The following is a 20,365-nucleotide window of genomic DNA, read 5'->3' as shown; positions in this document are numbered from 1 at the left end:
AACCTGTATTTTGGGCTGAATTGGGTATTTTTTGCTCTCAAAGGGCTGGCCCCGAGGAAGATTTTGCCCATATCAAGACATTAGACATTCCTCAGCTTTCGCGCAGGTGGGAGCCAGGGAGGGGCTCAGAAGGAGCAGTGGAAATTAACAGAGTTGGGTTTTTTCCATGAGCCAGCCTATATTTTGCACAGGGAAAGTTCTGGAACTGTGCGTCATGGTGACTGACAGCACGAGATTATAAAATATCCATGCTCCCATGACTCGTGGGGAGATCGTCCTGTGGACTTGATTCGTGCAGAAACAAGTGCCCGGAATTGGCTCTGACGGCGTCCTGCAGCACTGTTTCTCTGAGCGGGGCTTGTTTACAGCTAGCTTATGAGGGCCCAGGGTCTCCCAGTGCTGATTAAAGGGACGTAAGACTGTGTTTCTCTATGTTTCTCTATATTTCTCTATGTTTCTCTATGTTTATCTAAGTTCCATGTTTCACTATATTTTGCATTTCTCTAAGTTTTATGCTTTGTAATATTCTCTAACTTGAATCCCAAATGTATATGAAATTCACTGCTTAGAATAAATATGCTAAAACTTATTGAAGGTGTCATCTGTCACTAGCATGAGATCACTGCTCAGCACAATAGAACCTGTATTTTGGGCTGAATTGGGTATTTTTTGCTCTCAAAGGGCTGGCCCCGAGGAAGATTTTGCCCATATCAAGACATGGTTCTAGAATCCAGATGTAGCAGTATTAGGTGGCAATCAGAGCAGAGTTCAATAGTGGAGAAGATGGCAGCTCCTTGTAAGTCATCTAGAATGTCATCCGGTTTTAGTGTGGGGTCTCATTCACGCTCGATCACCCTGTTGGGGGTCCACATGTCTACGCATATCCATACATTCACTGGTTGGTTTCATTTGGGAGCTATTGCCATGGAGGATTCCTTTGGGATGAGCCCGCTCAATTGTTCTATGATGTCATCAACTTTGAGCCTCATAAGCTCCTCCTCCAATTTCTTCCTCACATGGAATGGAATCTGTCGATGTCTGAGGGCCACTGGTTGAATTACAGGTTCGATATGCAGTCTGACCTCATGGATTTGTATGCAGCCCACTCCCTGGAATAAGTCTTAACATCCTGCTTGTAAACTGTCAATGTCTGTCTGGTAGATGTTAAAGGCAAAATATACCAGACCCAGGTCCTCCACCATGTTACAGCTGAGCAATGTGACTTCGCCTTGGTTGTGACATAGAACCTGGCCAGTGTCGTCACTGAGTCATGTAAGATGTGTGTGTGAAAAGCCCCTTTTTAGGAGAAGTGGATGTTTCCACCATAAGTAAAAAATCTGTATCTTGGGTTTTGTTAGATGAGGAATAGGTGGCATTTTGTGATAGTGGGCAGATGGCATCCCATTTGCGGAAGCACCCATATCTATCAGCACCAGTTCTTGTGCAGACAAGAGTGTGACTGCACATCGAGATTGAACGAGTTTACATTGGATGCCTTGACATACCGCCGATATGAAAGAAACACCATCGGTGTCCACTGAGTAATCCAGGTCAGTGGTTTAGTCTGGTTTGTCCTGTATAATAACGGACACTTTTGCTGGACGTACCCGAAAAAACGGTATGCCTTTCTGGAATGTTTGAGTGGGCCACTCCGTTCTGCTGACGTTTGCACAATGGTTCCATCTTTCCACACTGCCCACATTGCCTGCCCATCGCGGGCATGCATGAGAGTGTGGTGTTGGTCCTCCACAGTATTTACACAAGCTTTTCTCAGATTGTTGCCATTGTTGCACCACAGTGGAAACGAAAAAGGGGTGTCCTTCCACATATATTTTGTTACTTTACATATACATTTTCTGTAAAGGCTTAACTATCTAGCATGCTTAGTATAAAGAGAGCTGTATTGCTGAGCTAACTCTCATACAGGAAAGGTGAGCAACCAAACCCTTAAAGATATCACTTTAGCTTGTTTATTTTGCCAGTGTTAGGAGATGCAGATGTAATTCGGCATTAAATTCACATTCCAATTTTAGTGTTTCATATTCATGTAAAACAAAAACATTAGCTTAATCAACAAATGCATAGAAGAATATTAACAAACAAACATATACAAACACGTGCTGAGCAATTTTCAGAACCGTGCGAACATTGGTGGTTAGCCTCAGTGTGCAACATATACAAAAGCATAGTATTGAGTTCTTTCACAGGACAACCAACTGTGTAATACAAAGAAAGTCAAAATCAAGAATCAAAAAAACGTTCTTTCTGACATTAAGTATTTTGAAGTTGACTCATAGGAAAGGGACCTAGTAGTTGTTGCACCATAGACCGACCTTTGGCTCTACCCCTGTTTCAAAATTGTCTGGACGTGCTCACTGTCAGCGCATGGACCTTTTCCACCTTGAGCTCTTTCAAAGCTTCCCCCATCTGTGCCGCCATTGAGGTTCCCTGTTAATGTGCCCTACCTAGTTCTAGGTTTCTCAGCAGCGTCAGGCCTAGAGATTTGTTTCTGTAGGTGTGACTGTTAGGAAAGAATCCTCTTTACTGCACCTTTCCTTCCATCTTTATGGAACACCCAAACCTTTTGTTTTTATTTATGAATCTGACCTGTACTTTTCACAGTGCAGTGAAGCATTAAGCTTCACTACACTGGCTTTTGCTCATATGTCATGGGGAATCTGGCATGTCCTTCAGACTGTCAGTACTGGTAAACCTTGTTTCCCTTAGTGGTGTTACTGTTTTACTACTTTTGGTTACTTTTGCATCACTTGTAGTAACTTTTTATCATTGTACAATGCAGTTTACACTGCAGTAAAACGGGGTCCATTTTTGTTTTGCCCCAGAGTAACACTCAGAGGATGTTTGGTTACTCTAGGTGTGCTAAAAGTATAAGCTGGTGGCAACAGTGACTTTTCCCTACTTTTTGGGAATTTTCGTTTTTAGCCTTTTGGCTACTAACTGTGGCTACAAGGTCAAACACGGCCGTGCCACGAACTTTCACGCTTGTCCTTTTGCTATCTTGTTCTTTAGCCTTCTTCCTGGCCTGAGAGCCCAGGAAAATACTTATAAGGTCTTCCAGTGCCCGGGAAAGCAGAAGATTTGGCGGGTTACTGGAGGGCTGTGTGTGTTTGCTGGCAGGATGTCGGCTGGCACTGTCTGGTCCCAATCCGCAAACTGTTTTCGGTGTGTATGATTGGTATGCATGAATGTTCCCGCCAGTGGTCCTGATTGGACCACTGCTGTAGTGTGTCTGTGTGGTCTAGTCCTGATATTGGCTAGTGAGGGTAGCAGCTCTTATCTGGCTTTTAGGATAAGAAGAGGGCCCCTGAAACCATTATTCTGAGATCCTGGAGAGACCTATAGGAGCCAAGTATCCTATCCAGCTGTGAGACCAGTGAAGAAACCTGAGACCTGACTGAAGGAGGCCTGGCAACCAACTTCTGCTGCTATCCTGGAGGAGCCCTGTCTTGCTCGTGATCTTTAGCAGTCCTGCGAAGGAGCTGCGATCATTGTCTTGGAAATACCATCCATTTCTGACGACTACTTGATGCCCTGCCAAAGAAAGTCTCCGGAAGTGCCCTGGAACCGTCCTGTGGCTGACCAGCTTCAATTTTGGGCTACCATGCTGCCGGCGTCACTGTTCTGGCTTCTGACCTGAAGCTTGGGGGATCGTCAGCTGGCCCTATGAGACCAACAACTGCGTAATTTCGGCATCCTATCATTGAGGGGACCCGAGTTCAGAGGGAAAGTCTGATAGCTGCTGCTGAGTTCTTTTGTGTCACCGTGCTGCAGTGACCATCTACCGAAATCACTTAACTGACCTGGGTCCAGTCCTGAGAGGGGTTCTGCATTGAGTTTTGCTGCATTCTTCAATTGAGAGTCCTTGCAACAGTGAAAGACACCAACCAGTGACCAGGACTGTGACTTTCAATAGGAATGCAACTTCGGACCCTCTTCCTTTGTCCTGCCAAGTCTGGGGAAGAATCGGATTACGGGGGTAAGTTACAGAGCTTCTAACCTACCCCTATACTCTCATTATAAGTCAATGGGCTTATATAAATCTTAATTATAACAATATTGGCTTTGCAATTGCTTACATGTGGAAGACTTCGGAACGTTGGGGCTACTTTTGGGCATTAGTCTAACTTGAGCCCTAACCCTGAGAACTCATCACTGGACTCTAGAGACCCTACCTGCATTTTTTCCTGCTTCATAACTTCTGTGAAACTTTTACCTGATCTATTGGGCAAAAGGAGCCAGACAATTTAGGGCTGGACAAATTTAGTTGGAGATCGTTGCTGTGAACCCTGTGTGCATAATACTATTGTAACCTTTCCTTTGCAGGAGTTTCTGATATGTATTATGCGCTATAACAAAGTGAATGTATATATTCATTTAGTTTATTAATCTTGTATGATAACGCTACTTGCTAGTAGTCATTTTTCATAGTGTGTTTTTAGCCAATAAATAATAACAGTATTTTTATACATCCTAAGTGTAATCTGTGATTCCCATTGTGTGGCCTCATTGTGGACCCTTTACAAGCTCACCACCTCTGAAGATCTTAGCCTTAGACCGCCTGTCACTGCTACCAAAACTGGTTTGGCTACAGTCCCCCAGAGCTGTCCCTGTCACAGTATAGGTTAGCCTTCTATACATCTGTCTACCAGGCCAGAGTAAATACATTCAGTCCTAACAATTTGGTGTACAGCGGTGGGATGACCCTCTCCAAATAACATCTGTATTGGGTACCAGAGTGTAGATCTCTGGTGGTGTGTCTGGATAATACTTAAACAGAACACTATTATTTTTGTTTGCCTTGTAGAACAAGTCACTTACTCTACTAGATATAATGGAAACAATCACTTCGACCACTTTAAGTGCCTCCAAAGTGTATCAGTTAAGAAGGTTATGTTCTGATAGGGGCTTGACAGTCTCTGGCACTAAAGCAGAGTTGGTTGTGAAAATTCTGGATTGTAAAAGAAATAAGATTGTGCTTAACTTAGCAAATAGTCCCGATAGTGGGTCTGGGGCTGGACCCAGAACCAGTAATGTAGTTACTGTGACTGCAGATCCAACTGTTGAGGATGAGAAGGAGGAAAGTGCATCCTCTGGAATTCTGGCTCTTGACCACCCCAGATGCTGAGGCATATTTCAATTTGAAAAAGAGAAACTTAGCCTCAAAGAGAAAGAGCTTGAGTTTAATGTGGCCAAATTGGAATTTGACCGGTTTGTAAGGCAGAAAGACAGGGATCGCCAGCTGGAGCTTGCCAAGATTCAGGCTTCACAAGGTACTTCCAGAGGATCTGGAGGTGGTTCTGGGTTCTCTTCTAGGTTTCCAAAAGATCTCTTAAGTGTGTATGAAGAGAAGAATGACACAATTAACTGGCTGGTAACTTTTGAGTATGCATGTGAGGTACAAGGAGTGAGTGATGCTGACAGGATTGCATGGTATATCAGCAGACTGCCCCATTCTGGCTGCAGTGCCATTATGGAAATGTCAACCGCTGATAGGTTAGACTTTGTGTAACTAAAGCAATCTCTTATCCTCAGGTTTGGGAAGACTCCTGCCCAATACCTGACGAGGTTTAGATAATACAAAAGAAATGAATGTATTACCTAGGTAACTTTTGTTGCAGATTCCTTAAAAAACGTGTGTGGCTGGATAGACGGCTATCAAGTAACCACCCTTGATGGTATGATCAATGCGGTCATGCTTCAACATATTTTTGCGTCTTGTTCCCCAGAGCTTAAGCAGCAATTGGCTGACTCAAAGGAGTTAAATCCAAAGAGGATATCCATTGCTTCTAACATATGGTTATCATATAGTGTGTCCCATTAGGACACGTCTTGTTCAGGTAAGTAGGAGGGGGGAAGGAAGCCAAAAGAGAAAGACAGTGGGGGTATTGATAGACTATGTCCAAGAAGGCCCACAACAGGGGAATCCATCAGAATCAGGTCAGGGTAGTGGGACTAGCACTCCCAAGCATGTGAGTGATTTCCGTAAGCCTCCTATTGTGTCAAGTTCCGGTGGTACTTGTTACACCTGTGGAGCAAGTGACCACAAGACGGGGGAGCCCAAATGTAAGGGTAAGACCATGGCAGTCCACTCTGCCAGTCTGGCCTTCTCTCAGTGTGAGGAAGAAGATATGGTGTGGGTGTCCATCCCTTCAGACTGCATTCACTCAGAGTGAGAGGGTGAAGTTAGTCTAGATTCCCTGGAAACTAGTAGTGCTGGAGAATTGGCTCCCATCCCAGTCCTGTTGCATAGTGATATTTCTTATGAGGATAGTGTTCAGGTAGAAGGTGTAAATACTTCTTTTGTTAGGAGCACTGGGTCCAGTCCTATTGATGTAGCTTCCTTCATAGTAAACCCACAGGTTCATTCCAGAGTTCCTGTGGGGGATACTCTTTTGGCTGGTAGACCATCTCCTTTTGTGCCATTAGCACCTGCCATTCAAGCTGTGACTAGAGAAATGGTCAGGGCATCTGTCAATATAAGGGGAATGGTTCCTAGAAGAGTGCTGGGTGAGTTGAGTCTTCAGGACTTAGGCCCTGATAGGCCCTCGCCAGACCTTAACCAAGCCTAAGAGAAAGCCTAGGCCTAAGTGGAAACTCATGGCCAGAGGAGTCAAACAGCGGCAGAGGGAAGGCAAATACCCCCCCTGCCTTACCTACAACTTATGTTGAGGTAGTTGGAAGTGTCCCTATTCCTAGTTTGGAAGGAAGACCCCCAGAAAACCTTGAATCCAATGGGCTCCCTCAGCCGCTTAGTATACAGGTAGAGGAGAGTCCCAGGAGAGAGAGAAGTATGGTCCAACAGTAAAGGAAACCATTATGGTTAGGCCTATGGAGGAAGGCCTGCTTCCAATGGGAGGATTCTCCTCCAGTGAAGCAAATAGTTCAACAGGGAGGTGAGTTATTACAATGTAAACCCAAAGAGGCCACCAGAGAAAACCTTGAGAGGTTGGCGGTTACTCAGGTTGTGAGGCCCTTCCACCTACAGTGATGCATCCTAGTGTCAGGATATCGCCTTTGTGGTCTAACACACATTCTTGCTGGCCCATGATGGGGATCCCAAAGGAAAACCATTCATGGGGTCTCACTCTCTGTTACCAGGTTGACAGGGGTGAGACAGGAATTCAATTACTCCAAAGTTCCCTTTTAGGAGTGAACTCATTGCTACTAGAGACAAGGCCTAATTTGATTAGCCCCTTGGCTCTGGAGACCTCAGGCAATAGGGTGCAATTGGTGATTGCTAATCACAAGCACATATGTCCATGTGCCACCCCACAGAGAAAGACTGCCAAGTCAGAAATTGACACCCTACTGAAAGACTGTCCCAGGGGTAGCTCCTCTGCTGTACTCAGTAGTGGTCAGACCCAGTGGAAGGATGGTCAAGTGACCTGTCAAGTGTCACTGAGCTATCATCCATAGGATGATGGTCTGAGAGAGAGGTATGTCAGATCTGTCAAGAGTTTGATTGGGCCCCAGAGAAGGAGGTGGAACCTTTTTTCATTGAAATTTTTGTAAATCCCTGAACACTTGTCAGTGGTCTGTTCCTTGCCATGTGTCACAGCTTGGCATGGTAAACTATTCTCAAGGCTTTGGTGAACCTGGACAGGATGCCATGCAGTTCCCTAGGAATAGTGTGGAGGATTGTATCTTGAGAGATAGAATTGGAACCCTGCTTATGGCTATAGAGTGGGAGCCAGATAAATCTGTGTGCCTCCCTGCCCCTTGCCAAAGCAGCCCTTCTAATGGCTTTAGTGAGGGTGACCTAGTGTCCCCTCACCTGACCCCACATCAACAGGGTGAGCTGGGTAGTTTGCAGAGGCAACCTCCCCCCTTGCTGTCACTGACCCCCTTTATAACCGGATGGTGGAAATCAAACTATATTCTGGGAGTAAGTGAACCCACCATATTTGGGTATTGTGTTGACGCAGAACAAAGAGAAAGCTTTGACAGTTAGTGTACGATCCACCCTGTGTTGGAACAAAGAGTGTCTGAGCATTCTAGCTGTCCAGATCTGAGGATCTGGAAGGGTATACAGGTAAAGCCAGTTTTGGATTCTGTATGAACACTAGAGGGCAGTATTCTATCCCCAAGACAGAGACACACTCTTTACTAAGAGGTAACACCTTAGTAGATCAGTTCTTTACTGAAAAGTACAGTTGCTTTTAGTGTCTCTCTGCAGGGTATGGAAACATATCCCATTCAGTCTATGCTGAGGAGGAGACAGCAGTTTCGGCCTTTCCAGATCCTTACTTCAGTTTATGGACTTCTGGATTGGTGGTTGCAACCGACACCTACAAAATGAGCTTAGCCCGGTGTCCAGTCATTTGGTCGAGGAAAAACTGGTCGAATGACATTTGGTCGACGCAATTTGGTCGAAAACCAAATGGTCGAATTTTTTTTTGTTTATTATATATTTATTTTTCGGGTTTTCGTTTTTTTTAAAAAGGGTTTTTTTAGAAAAAAAGGGGGTTGGTGGGGGACTCCCCCCCCCAAAAAAAAAAAAAAGAGTGAAAAAAAAAAATTCAACCATTTGGTTTTCGAGCAAATTGGTTCGACCATTTGTCTGGTCGACCAATTTTTTTCGACCAAATGTCTGGCAACCCTTAGCCCCTGTTCCGAATGGTAAAATGGATCTCAGCAATCCGTGTCTAGATGACATGGCAGATTCAACCCCCACTTGGAAGGAACTTGGTCTGACTCAAGCGACTGGGTGTCAGGACCTTCATCAGACCAACTTGTTCAGGGAGACAACCAAGTGCCAAACTGAGCAGGAGCCATTGGCCTTCCTCAAGCATGAAGCTGGTGTATGTGGGGACAAGATGCAACCTCTTGTCAGTGAAGTACTTCATGTACAGAACTGGGCAACCCCCACTACTTTCCTGGGCCTCGCTGGGAAACACAGGAGCATGGTGGCAGCCTTTAGTAATATAGCTGTCCCTCTGACTGCCCTCACTACTCATAAATGACGTAAAGAGTTCTTATGGACCCCTGAGTGTGAGAATGCCTTCACTGTCCTGAAAGCAACCTTAGGTCAGGCCTCTGGGATAAGGGCACCTGATTGGAAGAGACCTTTCTTAGTGCAGACAGATGCCTATGACACTGGGATAGTTGTAAACCTTTCACAGCTTAATGACAGGGTGGAGGAACATCCTATATGTCTAATCAGCCAACAGTTTAGGAGTGGAGAACTCAGTTGGCCCGAGGTGGAGAAGAGTTGCTTTTCCGTTATATGGTGCCTTAGGAAGTTGAGGTCCTACCTCCATGGGACTCACTTCACTGTGTATGCTCCCCATAAGCCTCTGAAGTGGTTGATAGATGTTAAGGGAGAGATTCCAAAGTGACTCAGTGGTTCATGAGTCTGCAGGCCTTGAACCTCACTATTGGGCATAGGCCAGATCCCAAATGTTGCAATTTTGATGGGCTGTACAACAGGGATAATCGACTGGAACTGAGGGCCCATCCAGGAGTGGATTAGTTCCCCCTGTTCCTTAGTATGGGGGGGACGTGTGTTAGGAAATATTTCTCTTTGCTGCACCTTTCCTACTATCTTTATGGAGCCCCAAAACCTTTTGCTTTTATTTTTGAATCTGATCTGTACTTTTACAGTTAAGTGAAGCCTTAAGCTTCACTATACTGGCTTTTGCTCATATGATATGGATAAACTGACATGTCCGTCAGGCTTTCAGTACTGTCAGTACTGGGAACCTTGTTTCCCTTAGTCGTGTTACTGTGTTACTTCTTTTGGTCACTTTTGTATCACTTGTGGTAACTTTTTATCATTGTACAATGCAGTTTACACTGCCGTACAATTTGGTACATTTTTGTTTTGCCCTAGACTAACACTCAAAGGATGTTTGGTTACTCTAGGTGTGCTTAAAGGATAAGCTGGTGGCAACATTGACTTTTTACCACTTTTTGGGAATTTTTATTTGAGCCTTGCCGCGCTTACCGCGTTTGGCTACTAACTGTGGCTACTGGTAAAACATGGCAGTGCCGAGAGGTTTTTAGCTTGTCCTTTTGCCATCTTGTTCTTTAGCCCTCTTCCTGACATGAGAGGCCAGGAAAATCCTTATAAGTGCCTCCAGTGCCCGTGAAAGCAGAAGCTTTTGGCGGGCTATTTGAGGACTGTGTGTGTTTGCTGGCAGGATGTGGGCAGGACTGTCTGGTCCCAATCCACAAACTGGTTTCGGTGTGTGTGAGTGGTATGCATGAATGTTCACACCAGTGGTCCTGATTGGACCACTCCTGGCGGTGTGTGTGTGGGGGCTAATCCTGCTATTGGCTAGTGAGGGCAGCAGCTCTTACCTGGCTTTTAGATAATAAGAGTACCCATGCACCCATTCTTCAGAGATCCTGGAGAGACCTGAAGGAGCCAAGTATCCTGTCCAGCTGTGAGACCTGTGAAGAAACATGAGACCTGACTGAAGTAGGCCTGGCAACCAACTTTTGCTGCTGTCCTGGAGGAGCCCTGTCTTGCTCATGATCTTTAGCAGTTCTGTGAAAAAAGCTGCGATCCTTGCAGTGGAAGGACCATCCATTCCTGATGTATGCTCAGTGCCATGCCAAAGGAAGCCTTCGGAAGTGCCCTGGAACTGTCCTGTGGCTGATCAGCTTTGATTTTGGGCTACCATGCTGCCGGTGTCACCGCTGCGAGTTTCGGCCTGAAACTTACGGGATCCTCAGCTGGCCCCACGAGACTAACCTCTGCAGAATTTTGGCATCCTAGCATTAAGGGGATCTGAGATAGGAGGCAAAGTCTGAAGGTGGCTACTAAATCCTTTTGCGTCGCCATGCTGCAGTGGCTACCATCCTAAATTGCTTACCTGACCCAGGTCCAGTCCTTATAGGGGTCCCTGCATCGAGTTTGGCTGCAATCTTCAATCGAGAGTCCTTGCAACAGTGAAAGACAACAACCGGAGATCAGCTGGAACCTGCAAGCTCTGTGAATCGAGGACTGTGACTTTTGGAGGGAAATGCAACCTCTGGCCCTCTTCCTTTGTCCTGCCAAGTCTGGGGAAGAATCAGAGTACTGGGGATAAGTTACAGAGCGTCTAACCTACCCCTATACTCCCATTATAAGTCAATGGGCTTACAATAAATCTTAATTATAAGAACATTGGCTTTGCCATTGCTTGGTTGTGCAAGACTTCTGAATGTTGAGGCTACTTTTGGGCATCAGGATACCTTGAACCCTAACCCAAAGAACTCTTCACTGGACCCGAGAGACACTACCTGCAATTTCCTGCATCATAACTTCTGTGGAACGTTTACCTGAACTATTGGGCAAAAGGCCCCCGACAACTAGGGTTGGACACTTTTAGTTAGGGATCATCTCTGTGGACCCTGTGTGCTTAATACTATTCTAAACTTTCCTTTGCAGGAGTTTCTGATATTTATTATGTCCTATAACAAAGTGAATGTATATATGTATTTAGTTTATTAGTCTTATGTGATAACTCTACCTGCTAGTAGTCATTTTTCATAGTGTGTTATTGGTCAATAAATAATAACTGTTTTTTATACATCCTGTCTAATTGTAATCTGTGATCCCCATTGTGTGACCTCATTGTGGACCCTTTACAACCTCACCCCTTCTGAAGATCTTAGCCTAGACCACCTGTTACTGCTTCCAAAACTGGTTTGGCTACAGCTCCCCAGAGTTGTCTCTGTCACAATATAGGTTGGCCTTCTATACATCTGTCCACCAGGCCAGAGTATAGAAAATCAGTCTTAACAGTGACAAAAAGCATTTTGGTATAATCTGGCATCTGATGTCTCCTTCTTCATCAGCGAAGGTGTGTGTCGACGTCAGCCAGGTGTCAGAGTCTAATGTAAAAAGCATTGAGAGACTCCATTTGGCCTTGACTTGCCAGATGAAGTTGAAACCTCCTATAATCGCGTTCACCATGGGTGTGATGTAATTAGTCAGAGGAGTTTGTATGTCAAAATAAGACCCGTTTCCATATAGGAGCATCTTAAATAATTTATGGATGTCACTTCCAGCATAATATAGGAGCATGGATTACTTCTTGTTATAATTTTCTATCTCTGCTTCCATAAAAAACACTTCTAGTCTTTCTTTCCTCAAGCCCCATGGTGTACCTAGGGAGGCTGGCGATCCTGTAACATTGGCTTCAGGCGCTGGGCATCTGGGAAACTGATCTGCATGGCTCGCTTCACCTCACAAGGCCTGGATTTGGCCTCTGGGTCTTGTCACCTCCTCTCTGGGCCCTGGAGAAGCAGGGAAGATGCAGCATCTTGCTCATCATCCATTGCAATCTAGGGTTCCTCTCGCTTATTCTATGCAGACTGCTCTTCCCATGTCAACAATTCTGGACTCCCTCTTATGACTTAAAATCTCTCTTCTTATTCTTCTTAATCTTTCCATCCCTTCTGATCTGGTAGACAGAGCTTTAAGTGAGCTGGGGCTAGCCAGGGCAGAGCCCCTGTAATCGCCAAAAAGCGGTGTTAAGCCGGGGATCCCTGATGTCCCACCAGAATGAGAAACCTCAGAGGTCGGCTCCGTTTGCAGGTGGGAGAAGGAGGGGCGGGACTTGCCAGGGTTGGAGCTGTAGGTCACGGGCAGTAGCTTCCTACTGTGGTATCGAAAAAGGGGGCTATTAGTCACAGATTTTCACCAGACGGTCAGCCAGCCAGACAGCTGAACGAATAAATAAATGCTTAAAAATATATAAAGCACACTGGATCCGGGTAATGTCTATTGAACGGAGGTGATTTACTCACTGTTAGAATTGCCTACACCCCGAGGGAGAAACAGATTGTGTTTTTTAAATACAACAGTTTATTTTGTGTAGAAACTGAACCAAAGGGAGATGTATTGTCAGTATGCTGACAGGACCGCCTGAGACCATGCTGAGCCGACACCAATGTACATTGCAGGGCCTGCTTGAAGCCACCAGGCACTAATTTTAGGCCACGCCCAGTCTCTCCTGTTGGTATAGCTCATTCTGTCCTGTCCTGGTTTTTGTGTTTGTCCTCCCATCGCACATATACTATATATTGGGACAGGAATTCTTCTTTGTCCCTTTGCTTTGGCATCCTGCAAGTTTCTTTTCCTCTATATACCATTCCATTTTCTTCTATTATTCAGTCCTATGTTTGTATCTACAGTAGGCGATTAATGCAGAGTAGGTAAAAGGTCCAAAGAATTAAATAAAGAGCACTGGAAACGCCAACAGTTTGGTGGTAAGACTTGATTAAAGCGAGCTCCAAGAGTTCCCGCGAGGAATGTGCTTTGGACAGGGCGGGGGCACGGAACTGGGTGGGCAGTCAATGGATGGGCAAATAGCCAAACAACAGAAACAAGGCCGTGTTCCTCTTCATATGACATTTCTCCCTATCTGTACTCTAATGCAATAGTTTTGGCTTATTGGTGGCGCTAAAGCACCAGCTAATATCCCAAACTAAAAACCCAGGTTCTGTGTTTCAATGGAAAGAAAGTGAAGCCACCTGCGTTTACATGGACATTGGGTGGTGGACCATTGGAAGTTGCCTCTTCAGTGAAATATCTGGGGTTACTCTTACTAGAGATTTTCCAACAAAACTATTTGGAATCGATATTGAAGGAAAAGGGCTCTCAACTAGGTGTGCAGATGTCATTCATATCCAAAAATTTATTGTATATTGAATTTGATTCCTCTGATAGACTATTATAACGCGAAAGCTGTCCCTGCGATCTTATACGTGATGGGGATAACTGCGTTTTCAGGGAATGTTTAATTTAGTCGTCTGGAGGACAATGGGCCTCATTACGATACCGGTGCTAAACCATGGCGCTATTAGCACCATGGTTGGTGCCGGTATCGTAACCTGTCCGTCATGGTAAAAGGGGGAAATACCGCCCCATTCCAAGGTTGGCAGGGTGGTATTTCCCCATTTTCCCATGGCCCTTCCCCATTCCCATTTTTGCCCCATAGGGCATAATGGGAATGGCGAAGGCTCTAAGTACGGTGCTGCAAATTGCAGCACCGTACTTAGCACCAAGGTCCCTTTGCGGGTCCCTACTTTAACGGCTGGTAAAACCAGCCGTTAAGGTCGGGTCCCGCAAAGGGACCTTGTAATTAGGCGCTAATGGGTTAACGGCGCCGCTGCCTTTTACGGCGCCGTTAACCCATTAGCGCCAGGGTCGTAATGAGGCCCAATATTTCAGGAAGCGTTGAATTTACCAAACTCTGTGCTGATGATAATAATAAGATAGGAAATGGGTTTAACATCTATGTCATATATAGTCACAGGAAAGGTGCTGGCATTTAATAGAGAACTGATTACATGACATCCTGGTTGCCATTACTATGCTATTTGCAGACAGATGGTGGATTGTCATCCAGCAGCTTTTCCAACTTTAAAAAGAGATGTAAAGAGATACTGACAGAAACAAATCTACCTCTTAAGTCTCTTGTTAATAACCCTGATGTAATTAAGAAAAGGCTGTACGATTTGGATCAGACACAAAGTTCTTACAAGTTGTTTAGCAATCTATGCATGGTGAATAAAAAAAGAGGAGTTACTCCTGTATATGTTGCCCGGTGTCCTGAAGGTAGAGCTTTGAGAACCTTTTTATGGATCAGGCTCAACCTGATACATGCCTGGGAAATGTTAGTTATATTGGGCCTTAGTGGGGACAATATGTGCAGATTTTGTAACCAAAAGGTGGTGTCGCTTCTGCATATATTCATATTCTGACCCTTTCTTCAGGAGAGAAGACAAGAAGGTTTTAGCGATTATGTCCATGATGTCAGGAATTCGAAAAATAAGCTTTTTTTGGTCCAGAATCTTCTCAGGACAGTCGACTCGTTGTTGATTAGGTTGGTCACTTTCCTAAAGGTTTTGAAACTGAATGAAGAGTTTTAAAGATAAGCTGTGCTGGACAGATGAATTATGATGGCTCCTGTACTCTAATGTACTGTGAACACATTGCTTTTAATTGAAATGTTTTAAATAAGGAGAGTGATTTTATCTTTATTTTTGTTTCTCTATCTGGATAATTAAATGAACATAATTACTGATTTTATGATATAATATTTCGTTTAATGTATTGTAGTCTATTTGAGATATGTGATAATGTAAAAAAAGGTTTGTAATAAACCATGTATAATAACAAAAACAAGAAAGAAAGGGGGACTGGGACAGTAAACAAACATACACTGCAATCTTTGTAAATGAAAGTACGCAATTACCTCAGTCTGTAAAAAGGAACTATGGAAGTCAAGGAGGGCGGGTAGTCCAAGGCAACAGCCCTTTATTGCACGTCCAGGAGCACCCAGGTAAGCAGGCGTTAGCAGGCATGTAGAGGACAGAGACACCGGGCATCCAACACCATGGGAAGAAAGAAGACACTCTAATAGCACTCGCTGAGGGCTGAACACCCAGCCGTATGAGGACATGCAGAGGTCTGGCTCCCAGGGTTCCTTTCATTCACAGACAGGACAGACAGAGTCACTCACACAACATGTAGGTAGTGGGGACAGATTTGGGGCAGTGCATAAGGTGGTCTGGTAAAGGTGTTGCCAAAACGACTTTTCCCTTAAGACTGAAAGGCCACGTGACTGCACACCATGCAGAAAGAATTGCAGACATGCCACCCATCCCGTTTTAGGGAACAGACTCCCAATTTTCTTTTTACCCTCCTAAACTAACTGTAAACCCAATGCAACCAATGGGGAACATTCAATTCCTCTGCTTTTGGTGCCAAATCCCCCCCCAACCCCACCCCAAGGTGCTGCAAAATGTTGGCATGTATTTATTTGAATTGGGGAAAAGGGTATTGGTGACCAGAGCAGGGTTTAAGACAGGGCGGGCAGTTACCAAATCCAGATTATATTGCAGTAATTTCTTCAAGTCTTGAATCTGTGGGCAAAGATCAATGCAATTAAAATGGTTCTTTTGCCAAAAATCTTGTATGTTCTTCAGTCCATCCCGTTGATGTTGTATAAGAAGCAGTTACTTAAGATTGAAAAACTCTTTTCTACTTTCTTGTGGGGTTCTGGAAAAAGATCTCGGGTTCCGAAATACATGCTAGTTCAAAAAGTTGAGGATGGAGGATTTGGATTCCCTGACTTGGTGAAATATTACAAGGAATTTTTACTTAAAAAAAGCTCCTACTATTTTAGAGATAGTGTGGTGAATGAACCGATTTGGTTGCGTATGGAAAGGGGAGTGTGTGCTCCTTTTGACTTGAGATCCATATACAGTATGGATAAATTGCCAATTAAGCGAATGAAGTTGCACCCGATTGTTGCTACTAGACAAGCGATTGGAGAGTGGTTTCAGGATAATGGAATGAGTTATGGTTTCAGTAGAGATGCTTCTATATGGTACAATGCTGCTTTGCAGATTCATAATAAATGTTTGAATTGGCTTAGTTGGATTAATAAGGGTATCCTGAAGTTGGCAGATGTATTGGATGGGGATGGGTTGTTGAGTTTTGAGGCATTGATGAATAGATACGGTTTGAGGCAAAGTGAGCTGAATAGGTACTTGGCTTTTGAGAATATGTTCACTTGTAGGTTGGTATTGACTGAGGGTTCTATTGGGAATACACCGGAGATTGCTACTTTATTGAAGGGTCCGGAGTTTGGGGTGCATACTTATATGCAGTTTATACCTATTGGTGAGAAACTCCAGGGGTCGTGTTCTAGATTACGAATTATTTGGTCGGAAGATGTTCTGGATGAAATTTCTGAGTTAGATTGGAAATACATTCTGAAGGTTAACTTGGCCTTGGGTCATGAAACGGGTTTACTTTTAATTCGACAAAAAATTATTGGGAAGTTGTATTGGACGCCTGTGAAGATGTTTCGACTGGGGTTCCGGCCAGATGATCTGTGTTGGAGTTGTAATAATGATAGGGGTACATTATTGCATTTACTGTGGGATTGCCCGAGAGTGCTGGAGTTCTGGACGGCAGTGATTGATAGAATTGATTTGATTTTTGATGTGGTTTTGCGGAGGTCGGCGGTGAATATCATCTTACTCTCCCGTAAGGATAGGGGTGATCGAATTGCGAGACATTCTTGTTGGATTGATAGGGCCATAATGGTGGCTCTCAAGTTAATACTCAGGGTTTGGAAATCGAGGAAGAAACCTAATGTTGATGAATGGCTGATGGAATTACATGTTTTGGCACATTATGATAAAGTTTCATTTCGTAATAAAGATAAAGATGAGGATTATTTGAAATTATGGGGTCCTTTTATGGCCTTATATGGCTGATGGGAAGGTGGCCTTGTTCTAAAGGTTATGGTATTCGTGGTGTGGGGAGTGGGGTTCTCCTTTTTTTTTTTTTTGTGTTGTCTTGTTTGGTTGTGATTCTTTTGTTGGTTATGTTTCACTACGGTTGGTTTTCTGCTTGATGTGAATTATTTATGATGCTTTTGTCTTTTTGTACATTTCATTCTTTATGCTGACTGTGAAACATTGTTACTTTTACTATTGTTGTTTATGTGAAAAACTAATAAAGTGTTGTTAAAAAAAAAGACAGGGCGGGCAACTGCCTGGGGCACCATAATCCCCCAGCGCGACATTAGCCCCCTAGGGGCCAGCTCAGGAGCCTTTCAAGGGCTACCCCGAGCTGGCGTAGTTGGAGAAGTGTCATTTTGAAATTAAAAGCGGGCTCATTTAACAACAATAGGTTGTTGGCACTCAATTGAAATAATTACCAAACTGCTGTGGCGTGGGAGTGGGGCGATAATCATCTTAATAGGGATGATTGCACCCTATTGTTCTTAAACGTACCGGCTCCTGCGAGCGCATGTAATTTGAAAATTACACTGTCATGTTGACATTTCCATGACGATGGGGGACGGGATGAACAAGGAGCGCAGGAGGAAAGGGAAGTGACGTGGGAGGGGGTGGGGATTGAGGGGCAGTTGGGAGTTACATGTTAATAAAGAAGGACGTTGAATCCAGACCACTGCGTCCGCCCATTCTTTGCTGCGTAACGCGCCCTGCTGTTCGTAAGGCCATCACAATAGCGACGAGGGAGACGCCATAAGCGGAGCGGCCCTCTTGGTGAGTGTACCGCGATCCGTCCCCAACGACCACGTGTCAAGAGGCTGAGCGCTCGGTGGCGCGGGCCTGCTCAGCTGGCCCCAATACGCAGCCCAGGCCGCGGCGTTGGATGCGGGCTGAGGAACCGAGAGCCCCACCCGCAACGGGGAAGGCAAGCGCTGGGAATACGTGCTTAGCAAAGGAACGCTCCACATCACGTGGCGGTGAGTTCTCCCGGCGCACGTGTGTTCACAGGAGGAAGCGCACCCGCAGCTCGTGATCTGCAGGGAGAGGAATGGCCGCGCTCACAGAGCACGTGGGGCTCATGGTGAGGGAACCCCTCACAATACTCCACTGCACGCGTGTACATCCAGGAAGAAACACACGCTGAGGCCCAGAATCAAGGACTGCAGCACGTGGTGCTGTGAACACCCCGGAAGGGGGGAGGACAAGCAGATAGTGCTCGTGCCTCAGTAGGCGGCCATCCAACGCCGGTGAGAAGGGGAGTCACATCCCACACAGGAGGCCCTCACCCAGATCCCGCACCCAAGCGGATGGTGCTCGTGCCCAGCAGCGGCCATCAGATGGAGAGAACTACTGTCGACACAGATCCAGTAAGTGAACACCCTTCCAGACAGAATGTCGGGTCAAGATGATGGCCAAGGAGCACAGGCTGAAGGAAATGGGCCCCCAGTGCCAGTAGCACCAACCCAGGATCACATACCATATTGTGGGATGTTTTTATCCATGCATCCGAGCCCTACCTCAAAACTGTGCAGTACTGACATGGAAAACATCATGATGGCCAGAGATTCCGAGAAAATGCCCAGGGAAGTGCATGAAGAATAGGCTGCCACCCATTTTGCCGATGTTATGGGCACAGAAGGGCACTGCCTAAAACCACCATTGGACTACCCACACAGTAGCCTGAAACCATTGGGAATGGCAATGCTGATTGCCAAATGCAACCCAGAATTGTGGGGAATTCATTTTCTTAAATCCCAAAAATGGGTGCAGTACCAGTACTCACCACTATCAGAAAGCCGGCGTTTTAAAACAACACCAGACTTTTTTTTTTGTGTGAAACTGAATAAATGAACCCAAAGCAGGCCAAAGAAAGACTTACTGAGAGGTGGATACAATGTAAAGTTATATTCTGAAGTGACTTGAAGGTTTATAACAAGACTGGCTGAGCTGTGGATTTCAGGAGTTTAAGTAAATTTGGACTGAAAGACACTAAAAATCTAAATGTTTAAAAGAAATGAGTGACCTACTTTTGAGTGTCACATAGGTTGCAATTGTTTAAATGTCATATTTTTAAACTTAGAATCAGCATTCTAGCTGCATATGTAAAAATGGTTAGTTTTATTTGAATGCAGAAAACTGGGTAACTAAAAGTGACATTAGCTGGGGCCTGGCTTAAGGAACTGGATTCTGCTTGACAACTTCCCCCCAATTGGAGTGAAACTGGATCCACAGCAGTTCCCAGGCCTAGCTGCCTTTTGCTGCTCCCACCAAAAGGGATATGACACTTCTCTGATTGAATTACCTGGGCTCTGCAGGAAATTGAACAAAGCCCTGTCCTGACTCAGGCAAATGTTTTATTGGTGGGAGTCGTAAATGTGGCTTCCTCCTGGAAGGAAAGGGGAGGAGCACTGCATGTGAGAGCAAGCTGGCTTGGCAGAAACTGGGAGGGGGAGAAACTGGAGACAGAGGCTGAGCTTGAAGAAAGTGGAAAGACTGGTTTCTGTACCATGTGACCTGAAAAGACACACCCCTGTAGCCAGAATATGGTTTTAGAAAAAGATGAATAACTCATAGTACGGACTTGTCATAATTATTTAAATGATACCATAATTCTTGTGATTTTTCTGCCCACATTCTAAGAGGTTTTTAGAACCGGTGGCATGATCTGGGGGCAAGCTAGCAGTTAAGAGGGTATTACTTAAAATGTATGCATGTTAAAAATCTGACACTTCATCAATTAATGTCCATACTCCTTGCGCACATTTGGGTAAATGCGGGGAAAAATCCAATATTGGTAACCCACCTAAAAGTGAAATATGTTGCCATTTTTGAACCCAAGCTCCTAGGAATAGCAGATTCGGGACAGAGACTACCTCATGTGATAGGTAATATGTACATGCAATTTCAAACCACTGTGTATCTATGGAGTGTGCATTTTGATCAAATATAGATTTTGTGGGCAAACTGACCAGGGGAGGATCCTCTGACCCATAAAACCTACAGCATCACTCTGACTCACAGTTCCTTCCCCAATCATGGGAGAGGGGAGAATTGGGCCAATCTGCAGTTGAGAGAGGGGCTGGCTAGTGAT

The sequence above is a fragment of the Ambystoma mexicanum genome, chromosome 1q (genome assembly GCF_040938575.1).
Source record: "Ambystoma mexicanum isolate Mex_15411 chromosome 1q, UKY_AmexF1_1, whole genome shotgun sequence".
NCBI lineage: Eukaryota > Metazoa > Chordata > Amphibia > Caudata > Ambystomatidae > Ambystoma > Ambystoma mexicanum.
Note: the sequence above shows the minus strand (reverse complement) of the source record.